This window comes from Lepisma saccharinum, chromosome 13 (assembly GCF_977018435.1).
Source record: "Lepisma saccharinum chromosome 13, izLepSacc3.1, whole genome shotgun sequence".
NCBI lineage: Eukaryota > Metazoa > Arthropoda > Insecta > Zygentoma > Lepismatidae > Lepisma > Lepisma saccharinum.
Genome location: NC_139241.1, coordinates 42,102,708 through 42,115,437, shown reverse-complemented (window position 1 = coordinate 42,115,437; position 12,730 = coordinate 42,102,708). Strand labels below are relative to the sequence as shown.

Below are 12,730 nucleotides of genomic sequence, written 5' to 3'. Positions count from 1 at the left end.
GTAACAGTTTGCAGAATGTATTTTTTTTTTATTATTTTTTTTTCACAAAGCACATTTCGATTCTGTTGAAGAATGCTTGCATGTTACGTCTGTGAACTTCTAAGTTATTTTTTGGATGACATCGTGTTGATTAATTAATCAGTTTATTTTGTTTCTCAAATTTTTCATTGTTTGCAATTCTGTGGGGGATTTTTTCATTCTTGCATATTGTTCCTTGGTGAATTGAATACAACTAAAATATCCCTAAATTTGTGTTGTAAAAAAAATGTATGTGCATTATGTGGGCCACCGTTGTATGTCTTTTACGTCTGTAAGGAGTTCGTCATCATCTCTTGTGTTATGCTGTTCATGTTCTGTGCCCAAAATCTCAACTTGCACCTTATGGATATACTGTAACCATGCACATGTTTGGTGTCTCTACATGTGTGTGTGTTTTTTTGATCACAAATGTTTTATTTCTATGCAAGTAATGTTACACACCAAACGTTACCCCCTTTATATCATTATTTTTAACATTTCTGTGCCTGTTACTCCCGATGTGAAAAGGCAGAAACAAGTTATTAATATTTTTTGTCTCTGTACGAAATGATCAATAAAAATATTTTTAAATACGATATATCCTGTTTATGCAATAATGGTTATCCATCGTTACCACTTCCTGCTAACGAACCATTCGCACCTTCATTCCATGATACGAGGTCTGGGCCATAAGTCATGGCAACTATTCTTTTCGTGAGAATGTGAGATCAGCACGAAAATCCGAAATGGAAGGAGTGAGTGAAATGTATGAACAATGCAGATCCTGGGTACCAAGTGTAAGATAGGGAAGTAAATAAAACATCCTTAAAGATAGGATCGTTGTTTCACATGTGTTTACAAGTCATGAAACATACATTAGCATTATAGGAACAAAAGAGTCGCATGCTATGGTAGGACACTATTCCTTACATTTTCCACCAGTTCCCTGTAGGATTCTCTGGCATTTCTTCCCCGAAGGGCAGGTATTTTGATACACGAATCCTGTTCACGCTGTGCGATGGCGACTGACTCAACAATGAATTGCTAGTGCCCTCTGTACAATAACAGTTGATCACACTGCCATCTAGTGACATGTTCACATACTACAGGTGCTACGTTCTCCAGGACATATTATCATATTATGGTACCACTGCTTAACTATGAGAAAAAATATAGTTTCCACGACTTATGCTCCAGCCCTCGTATATTTTAAATGGTGTTCTACGGATACTTTAAACATGCACTTAAAGTTATAAGCTGCATATTTTAAATTTAGATAACTTTCATTTAAACTACACTTGCGAGCACATAAGTATCCTTAGAATATCGAACCAAAATTATATAATTTACCTAATAAAGAGAGGAAAAAAATTATATGGAGTTTGTAAATGTTTCATTTGTCAACTGTTTCCTGGTTTGTGATATGCAAAAACAATATTTAATGTGAAAAGTGAATTTTTAAATCTATGTTTCCTCATATGTTGAAGTGTTTCCCCCTCCTAGTGCATGAGAAACAAGAAAATATTATATGTCACTAAGATATGTATAATATGTCTGCACAATGTAATACTAAAAATATATAATTCTATGTTAATCCAGTGGCATTTACATATTTATGTTGCTCATGCCTTGAGTTCCATTGTTAATTCTTATTAATTTATTTTTCTGGTTTGATGTTCATGTCATAATAAGTCAAGTGTTTACTGCATAATCAAATGGTTTCTTCTAAATGTGTATTGTTAATTTTTGGGAAGGATATTCAAATATTATTAAGTGAATGAGAAATGCAATTTATTTTAAAATACTAACATAAGGTTCACAGGTAAGTAAAATTATTTGAATATTTATTAATTTGACGAGTATATTAGTTTTCTAAGGTAAAATAATAGTACTACATCTATTATTTGCAATTGTAAGTTATTATTTGCTGGGTAAGTACATAATGTTTAAGGAATAGCACTTAATTGCATTGGTTTATAAGTTTAAGGTTGAAAAACAATTCAATTGACAGTATTGTTATGGCCTAAGGTTGTTTGTCCCAGGGCGATTCCCTGGAGACCATACCAGATTTCGCCCTCTGTTCTGGAGGGAAGGTCCCATTGACCAAAGGGTGGTAAATTGAGGTAAAGCAAAATGACAGCAACAAGATTTCCATATGATTATGTGCATTAATGTTATCAATACAAAGATACACCACTTACCACTTACGTTGCAACTTAGAGGAGAGGTGATCAAGGGTGAGAGGTTGAGCACACTAACGGAAGCAGATTATGTATATGGGCTGCTCTCCTCCTCTGGTTCCCAGGTCGAGCCTCGGTGCTGGGTCGAGTGGTCGGGTGCTCGTCCTGCTTGCTGGCTGGAGGAGTCATACCTCTGGACAGGTCTTGTGGTGTCTCTACATTCTCCTCCTGAGGCAGGTTATTTACCCCTTTCATTGTGCTCTCAGAAGTTGAGTAATAATGTGGATTTATTCTGGGTAAGGCCAGTAACAGTATTTTGGAAGATAACATTCTTAATCCATACCTGCAGCAGATCTACACAACTCTCTAAAAGTTTCAGTGTGTCTATACCGCGTTTGGTAGAACCTGTCCCGCTTCCCGCGCTAGGGAGCGCTCAACAGTTTCCGTGCTGGGGAAAGTCAAAGCCAGGCAGTCAATTAAAATACGCAACGTCGCAACAGCGTCTACGTAAACGCCTCTCTTCTGGCTTTCATTCGCTCCTCGCTGCCCAGCAGACGATTTTTTCCTCGTTTCTCATTGACACCGAAACTGTTGAGCGCTCCCTAGCGCGGGAAGCGGGACAGGTTCTACCAAACGCGGTATACATATAGACAGTATTTCAAAATTAACAGTTGTTGCATTGCAGGAAGTTATTTTTACAGACACCCTTCTTCTTGCTTTTATTAGTCTACATGGGCAAACAATACATTGTTTATGCTTGTCGGTTTCTGAAAAATATTTTATTTTTGTAACGAGTGTTTTCCTGCATTTTATAATTTGTGGCAGAGTCTATACAGGGTAAGTCAAAATGATGGACCCAATTACAGAAATATATTCTGTGAAATCTAATAAACATATGTTATTGTGAGACATGCGCTTTGAAAGGTTAACTTTCAAAGTTTAGTTTCCACGCAGTGTTTCCACTTTCTACCGTTAGGGGTCAGCAGCTAGCAGCAAGCAGGAAAATTACGTTGACTGGAGAACAGAGATCTTTCTGTGTGCTTGATTATCATGTGAATAAGTCTGTGATTAGTGTGCAATGGCATTTCAGTACCAAATATCGGAGAGAACCAACAACCTATGGGGAAGGCAATTCGTAAGTGGTATGAACATTTCAGAGATTCAGGCTGCATCTGTAAACGAAAATCGACTGGCCATCCGTCGACTGGGAAAGATACAGTGGAACGAGTGCGCACATGTTTTGTGTGGAGTCCACAGAAGTCCACCTACTGGGCAACGAGAGAACTTCAACTTCCACAGAAAACTGTCTGGCGGGTTCTGCGGATACCTTTACAAATGAAACCCTACCGTTTGCAACTAGTTCAAGCCTTAAAAGACACTGATTATGCTTTGTGCGCATCCTTCTGTGCTGATTTCCTCACATTAATGGAAACGGATGGGTTCTCTGTGAGGTTAATTTACAGTGATGAAGCAACTTTTCACCTTTCAGGGAAAGTGAATAGACACAACGTAAGGATTTGGGGAACTGCTAATCCCCATGAATTTGTGGAACCCGAACGTGAGTCTCCCAAAGTGAATGCCTTTTGTGCCATTTCCCATGAAAAGATTTATGGGCCCTTTCTCTTCCATGACAGGACTTGTTTTCCATTGATATGCTGCAACTATGGCTCCTTCCACAGCTTGCAGAGGATAGTGCAAATTTCATTCTCCAATTGGATGGTGCCCCTGTGCATTACTATGGCAGGGTTCGGGACCATCTCAATGGGGCATTGGAACAACGTTGGATATGCCATGCATCTCTGGAGGATTGACCTCTCCTTCATTGGCTACCTCGTTCCCCCGACTTGACCCCATGTGATTTCTTCATGTGGGGTTTTGTCAAGGATCATGTTTACGTATCACCACTTCCAACAACATTGGATGACCTGCGTGCCCGCATCACAGCAGCCATTGCTGATATTGACCGCAACATGCTACACAAGGTTTGGCAGGAGATAGACTATCGGCTTGATGTGTGCCGTGTCACGTGAGGTGCTCACATAGAACACTTGTGATTTGTTTGAAAAAAACTTTGACAGTTTACCTTTCTTAGCACATGTCTCACAATAACATTTGTTTATTATATTTCACAGAATAAATGTCTGAAATCGGGTCCATCATTTTGACTTACCCTGTATATAGATTGCTTTCCTTAGCTTCATTAAGCAGCAAGTCTTTTTATAGTTATTATTAGGGAACGGAACTTTAGGTAATTAAATGTTTTTTCTGCGATAAGATAGAGACCCTCGTTTTTGCCAAAATTCTGATCATAGCCTTATATGTCAACACAGCAAATTTTATTTTACATAAAAACACATATTTTCCAGTTTTCCGTATGTAAATACATATTTTTCGAATTTTTATTTTAAATACATAAAATCACTTATTGGCTTCATCTACCTCGAAATCCTCGAAGGAAAAATGTTTATTCTCCGCACCTCTTTCATATCGAGATTTCTAGGTTTGTTTTGTCTTTGAACACGCTCGCTGGCAGACTTCTGGCGTCTCGCCTACGATCCTATTGGGGGAAAATATTACCCCCATCACTGGATCTAACGCACAAGTGCTAATGTCAAAATATACAGAATTTTTTTGGGAAGAAACAAGGTTTTCAAACTTTGTGCCAAATTGCACGTGTTTTGGAAGCTGAAGTAGAGGAAGAGGAAGCTTTGGAAAACTTCAGCGTTAGTGGCATTTCGTGCTTCAAATATGCAAGAATTGTTTCTTGTGACGTGGAGCGGTCTTTCTCACAATATAAGATGCTTTTTAGAGATAATCGTCACAGATTTACAGCGGTGAATTTTGAAAAACTATGGTGATTCAATGAAATTCTTCCAAAAAATAGCTCGCTAGGAGTTAAGCATTTAGAAACTGATTTCAGCTGTTAAAATGCATGTAATATTTTGTTTTTGTTACCAAATGTTTTTCATTTTTGTCACATATTTTCCTGTTTTTACCACATATTTTCAACATTTATGACACATAAGAAAATAAATATTTCTGAGTTTTTTAGCACATAAAGTTCCGTTCCCTAGTTATTATGTATGATGAACGAATATACAAGGTGGTTATAATTAAAGTGACGGTGTTCAGAGTGGTACAGCACTGGCTGTAATGAGAGTAGCAGTCTGAAACTTCGTAGATATGATAATGAAGCAATGCGCTCGCGAATTATGCAAAAAAAAAAAAAAATAGTTCCAATTCTCGCCACCAGGGTAAAAATGGCGCTGTAAGCAGTCAAAACGTGGAATTTTCCGTAACTCTGACGTGAAAGTCGGTGACATTGCCTAACCATTGTGTGAGCTCCCTGGTTGTTGTTGGTGACGCTTGTTGCTTTTTTTTCCTTTAGTGATGTGAATGTTCGCCGAACATTAAAAGTTTGATTTTTCCCGTGTAAAAAGCAATGGCTATTGCGAAGAAAGACCGTGCACTGCTAGTGAAGTTGTTTTACCAGAATGGGAGCAATAGTAACGCTGCACTGCTGAAATATCGCCAACAGAAAGGGCTGAGAAGAGGGCCCATGTCAATTAATGGGCTGAAGAAGATGATGAAGAAATTCGAGGAAACAGGTGAATTGGGTGTTGCACCAGGGAGAGGAAGGCGGCGCATCCCCGTGGAAGTTGTGGATGAAGTTGCTGTAGCTGTAGCTGACCGTGCAGCACATGCCTCAACTTCTGCAACCAGTGCTAGAGCTGTGGCACGTGAATTGTCACTACCCTGGTCAACAGTTCGCAAGGTATTGCGGTGCATTTTACACTGGTATCCCTACAAGATTCAAATTGTGCACCAATTGAAACCCCAAGATATTCCACAATGCCGTGAGTTTGCCCATCGGTTTTTGGCACGCATGGAAGTGGATGACACGTGGCCGGGGAATATTCTGTGGACTGACGAGGTGCATTTTACTCTGGTCGGTACAGTGAATACTCAGAACTGTCGCATATGGGGTTCCACTCGTCAACATGTTGTGCAGGAACAACCATTGCACTCAGTTTACGTGACTGCATGGTGTGGGTTCACTAGCTCCTTCATTCTTGGTCCGTTTTTCTTTGAGGAGATGACACCTCGAGGGCCTGTCAGGTGTACAGTGACATCTGCACGTTATAGGGACCTCCTTGTGCAACACGTGATTCCAGCTTTGCAAGAACGGAACTGTGAACACACCACCATTTTCATGCAAGATGGGGCAACACCACATGTCGCTCGCCACGTGAAAGATTTGCTGCGAGAAACCTTCACTAATGACCGCATCATCTCTAGGCAGTTTCCAGATGATTGGCCTTCCAGATCCCCCGACCTTAATCCATGTGACTTCTGGCTGTGGGGATATTTAAAAGATCGTGTCTATCAGGGACATGTCCGGTCTCTGCCTGATCTGAAGGCTAGCATACAACGACATGTCGCTCAGATTTCACCAGACATGCTGCGAGCAACCGTCGACCATGCCGTGTTACGAATGCAGCATGTTGCTGAATTGGGAGGCCATATTGAACAGTTCTTGTAACCATAGTTCCTAATAAACATGCCAGAGCCATTGTTCTCATGTGTTTGATCTTTCCTGCCTTTTTCCTGTAACTATACCACGTTTTGACTGCTTGCAGCACCATTTTTTACCCTGGTGGCGAGAATTGGAACTATTTTTTTTTTTTTTTTTTGCATAATTCGCGAGCGCATTGCTTCATTAGCATATCTACGAAGTTTCAGACTGCTACTCTCATTACAGCCCGTGCTGTACCACTCTGAACACCGTCACTTTAATTATAACCACCTGGTATAAACGAATTTGCGGTTGCATCTGCATGTAGATGATTTATTTTTTGGAAGCACTTCCCTTGAACGCCATTGCAGAGAATGGGTTATCAAATATTTTTATTGAAGTATCAGATTTAAGTTTTAACAAACATCAGGTCAAGAACATAAATGATGGAGCTGTCCTGTAGTGAATATGAATGTAATGGAAATTACCAACAACCACCAAACTAAAAGCTATTATCTGATTTAAAATATAGTTTAAAATTAAAGAATGTCAGTAGTGTGATGCACTGAAGAGAGACAGGAAAGTGTCACTGGCATAGATTTTCCAAAGTTTTCCATGTATTTGTTGCTAACTGCATGCTCTATGAGAGGATGAAGTGTTCTCATAAACTGAAGTCACAGTTCCACTCTGCTTAGAATGTTTCCAGTTTCCTTTTGAGTACTGGTTGTCAGATGAAAAGAGAGAAGTGATTCTGTGCATTTGCCCCAGCTAACCCCTTGTGGGATTATGTTGTTTTTCCACATTTCACCTGATAAGTTACGGCAGCCACAACGTGATGAGGAAATTGCTTATGCCTTCCCAACTGTGAACGTCTGCAAGTGTTGAAAACATTATCTTACTCATGCATGGAATGTGCAACAAAAATGTTTGAATCCATTACAATTTGCATTGTGCCACAGAAGTGTTAGTAGATTTTGCTATTCATTCCTTTTTGTAAGAAATGAAGCCTACATTCATGAATATGAGTTGTTTACTTCCAGTGACCGGCATTTAGTGTAAACAACACTGTAGTTGGGTAGGAAAGATCAGGGAGAAAACCATAGCCTCGAGGTGATTTGTACTTTCATTTTTCTGTCTATTACTTTAAAAATAATGCTCCCATTATGAAACGCCTAACATAAATACATTGACATGTATGGAGCACCACTATTTCCAGTGGAAAAAGGAAATTTAAATTTCTAGGGAAATACTACAGTTAAAAAAGTGATTGAAGCTCTGGCAGATGATGGAAATTTTCTATGTGTATAAACCTACAATTTCTCGAGAATAAATAATGTATCTCCTTCAGATGAAGTTTGAGCAGTGATAGAACAATCTGCAAATGCATTTACATATTTCAGCCAGTTGAATTATTTATAAACCTGGGATGTTTGTTTAAGTCTTGAGAAAAGACCAGAAAGGAGTTCTACCTGAGAGAATGGTAACCCCACTCCAAATACTATATTAAATGCTAACTAACTAACTAACTCTCTAGCCTTCTTAAACCCAAAGGTTCATGGCTGCAGCAACACAGGCCTTCCATCTGTCAATATCTTGAGCAAGATCTATATACTCTTTTCCATCCCTACCGATTTCCTTTAGGTCTATCTCAACGTTGTCCCTTCATCTTCGTCTTGGCCTTCGTACAGGGCTCTTACCATCAGGTTTCCCAACAAGAATCCTGTAAACTCCTCTTTCCTCTCCCATTCGTGCCACATGGCCTGCCCACCTAAGCCTTCTTGATTTAATTATTCTAATAATATCTGGACATGAATACAAATTATGTAGTTCTAAATTATGTAACCTTCTCCACTCACCTGTATCCTCATCCCTTTTAGGTCCAAAGATTTTCCTAAGGATCTTATTTTCAAATACTCTCAATTTATGTTCCTCTTTCAATGTAAGGGACCAAGTTTCACACCCATGTAATACTACAGGCAAAATTACTGTTTTGTATATTTTAACTTTTAGTTTCTTAGATATTAAACGAGAAGACAAAAGTTTATGAAGAGAGAAGTAACATGCATTTCCTTTATTAAGCCTACTTTTTATTTCCTCTTCAATATAATTTTCACTTGTTAATATTACTCCTAAGTATTTGAATTTGGAAACTGGTTCAAACGAGTTGTTATCAATAATTAGATTTTGATTATTACCTATTACTTGGTTTCGGCCTGTAAACATATATTTAGTTTACTCTTTGTTAACTTCCAAACCTATCTCTTTAGCAGTTTTGCAAAATATTTTAGCATTATTCTTAATTGTATTTATATCATCCCCCTGTAAGTCTACATCATCTGCATATGCTAACAACTGAATCATACCATTTAATTTTAGTCCTTTGTTAGTTTCTTTTACCTTCCTAACAGCATATTCTAAGGCAATATTAAAGAGCAATGGAGATAATGCATCTCCTTGTTCTAAACCATCATGAATTGTAAATTTGTCAGACACATTAATACCCACACGAATTTTACTTTCTGTTTCACTGGTGCATACTTTTATCATACTAACAAGCTTCTTAGGTATTCCAAACTCTACTAATATATTATATAATTTATCTCTTTTGACCGAATCATATGCTTTTTTGAAATCAATGAATAGCTGATGGAACTATATTAAATGCATACATTTTAATTGGCCGGTACCTACAATTTCAAAAGAAAATATTTAACCAGCATTGATACTAAACTAAACAATACGGAATTGTGAGTTTCAAGGTGAACTGTCTACCTTTTCCCCTCTTTGCCCCTTGCTCGGCAGTGTTGTCCCATTTCTAGCTTCATCTCGATACAACACAAGCATGTGTAGTTTTTTGATGTCAGTGATTTGGCAAAGTGGGGTTGTTATTATTATTATCATGAACGACACTAATAGTGTTGATGGCAATGGAAATATCTCTCATATGCCACAGCAATGACGGAAACGATTTGGCAACATGAGCTCAATAAACAAAGTAAAAGTATTATTGCGCACATGTACAGCTTTTTCAAACATTAGCTGATAATCCATAAATGGCAAATACTGTTCATTTCAATCAAGTTCAAAAGCTGGCCGGAGACGTATGTGGTGTGGGCAGAATGGCTGTGCAAGACATTAAAAGGACCATAGATAATGGTGAAGGAAATGAAGTCTGTTTCCATATGCCACAGAAACACTACAAAAGAGAGAAGAACATAACCGGCTTAGATGAGTTTGATAAGAAAGTAGTGTGTAGGTCTGTTTTTATTTTTTATATTCGTGGAGAATATCCAACTGCTGATAAGGTTATACTTGACTTAGCAGGGATAAAAAACTTTCAAGGTTAAAAAAGTATATATGTGTTATGAATTCAGCAGAGTGTGGGGTTTAAATATAGGAAGTACAACAATGAATGAAAGTTCTTGATGAAAGAAGAGCTAGCCTATCACTTGTACATGAGCTTTCTTCCTGTTATGAATCTGACAGTTCTCACAAGTCAAATACTTAAATTGTGTCGGTGTGTGTGTGTATGTTTACTATTGTATATTGTGCTCAGTATTTTAAATGTTTATTCATTTGCTAAGAATTTATGTCGTTCTTTTCTATCATTTACAACATTTAAAGAAAAGTAGAAAATAATAACATAACAGTATAAAATATCGTAATGCGATGGAGAGAGCATCAATCCAACATAGCAACAGTGACCTGGCTACGTATGGCCTTGAGGCTCGCAATTTGATGTCCCTCAGTATAACTAGAATCAAGCAAATTTTAACTGATGTGGAGGTAACCTATTTGGATGTTATGCAACAAACTGAAAATGCTCAATATGTACTAAACTAATAAGGCAATGCTCTTGAAACAATAACGTTAACACTAACTAGTTCCAATACATGATCAAAATCATAGCTTTGGTTCAAGTATGAATTTGATTTTTCCACTTCAGTTGTACAACTATTCATGCATTCACTCAGCTCCTTATCTTCTTCGTCTTTTGTTGTGAGGTTCTTCCGGCTGTTTTTAGGGTATGTCTTCTGAGGGAGGCTAGTAGTGGATCTGAGGGGAGGTGGAGGGGTTGAGGTTTTAGTTTGTTGCGATTCTTTAAGTTTATGGCACTAGTGAAAGATTTTGATGTACTGGTTGCAGGCGTAATGTGCTTATTGGATGTGACAATGAATCAGCAATGGATAGATGTCAACAAAGCTCTCCTTAGCTCCTTGTCTTGTCTCAATGTATTAATTGGAGCTGAGCCACAATATCACTTTGACCCAATACCAAAGCTCTTAACAAATTCGAACAGATACCTGTGCTTGAAATTATATATCCTATATAACAAGGATTGGATAAAAACCAATGGCAACAACAGTCATGTGAACTGAATGTTTCAGATGGTGGTGTGTGTTTGGCAACTGGGACAAATGGGTGAATGTAGTGATGTCAGCCGAGTCTGTTGCAGTGGAGCATTCACTTGAAATGCAAAAGGAAAGACATATTTATAAAAGTGGAGTTACGTTCGTGGACTTCATCATGCACAAGAATGTTTTGAAGGACTGCGTGAAGCATGTGGAAATGTATCTTTACCTTATCGATATGTTGAAGAATACTGCAAAAGGAGAGAAACCATTCAGAGCACAACACATCCATGATAGCCATTCTCGTTCATGACAATGCAAGGGTCCACAGTGCTCCCTCTATCAAGAATCTCTTGAACGTCTTGAACGAGATCAAGAATTTTAGTTTTTGAGTAAGTCATTGTATGTACAGATAGGCTAATCAGGACTGAACCTACAGTTTACAGTGGGATCTGAATGACTATGTGCCTCTACCAAGTATTCAATCCAGGACCTCTTGATTAAAATGTGACAACATTATGTGCCATTGGGCAAATCCGAACGAGATCAAGAGTTCCACTAGTCTCCTTGGTGAAGTGGTCAGTTCAATGTGTTACAAATAAGAGGTCCCAGGTTCAAACCCTGGTTAAGGTTTGTCCCATCATACATTTCATCATTCATCTTCATTGGCACAATTAACCCAAGAGGTAGAAAAGCATTGCAAAATAACCAAAATAGAAAGAAAAACAGAGAGAATGATGGTCTTTAACACTATCCAAGATTTGTCTCATCTCGGTACTACCACCCCTAGTAGTGGTGTGCCCCGTATAAAATTAAAGAACACAATTGAATATACATTTTCGACCATTGAAGTTTTATCGAGCGAGATGTTTATCAACAATAACAGGGTTTCCCAAACTTCTTCGTTTCACGGCACTCTTAGTGTTTGAAGATTTTTCCGTGGCACCCAAGTCAGAATGTAGGCCTATTTAACACTTAAAATGCTCAGTTCATGTGGTTAGGTTGCTTGCCTTAAGTTAAAAGATAAATACATATTTCCAATTCAGAAACATTTTGTGTGTAAAAAGTAGAGGAAAGTCACCAAACTGACATTGAGCTCCTAAACACACACACCCCTATTTCACAGCTGAGAAGTCCAGCCACTTCGCGGCAACACAGTAACTCTATTCTCTAGGGTCTCAAGATATTGTGCGACCAGTGAAACAAGTGTTCATGATGGTGTTCTTTGTGTAGGGAGAGATTTTTGTTTTGGAGCGAATTCAATATTTTTGTTTGTCTGTCCATAGTGCTATATTATTCATACTGGAAGGATGAGTAAAGCTTAATAGTTTTAATCACGTTATTGTAGATAGAATAACGATTCCGAACATATATTTTAGTTTTGAAGATGTGGTGCGGTTGGTGTTTGTAGATTTTTTAGGTTATTATTGTTGATGGCGGCATTCCCTAAACCGAAATACGTCAACAATTGAGTTCCCTAAACCGTTGCGCCAGATGAAGATGTCCTAGATGCTGAATGTATTTTTTGTGAAGGACTTTATTCTGAGGATGCCAGTGGTGAATGTGTATCGTGTACAATCTTTAGGCTCATGTTCAATCTGCAGGTGCACAACATGACATGTACTCTGTGATTTCTGAAAATGACTATTTGTGTTGCCACTGAG

The 12,730-nt window shown here is 38.3% G+C and overlaps 1 protein-coding gene across 9 annotated transcripts in view; it reads left to right on the top strand.

The window, feature by feature from the left end:
• Nucleotides 1-12,730, top strand: part of wupA (troponin wings up A) — a 108,985-nt gene that overhangs the window by 65,784 nt on the left and 30,471 nt on the right. The window lies entirely within an intron of this gene.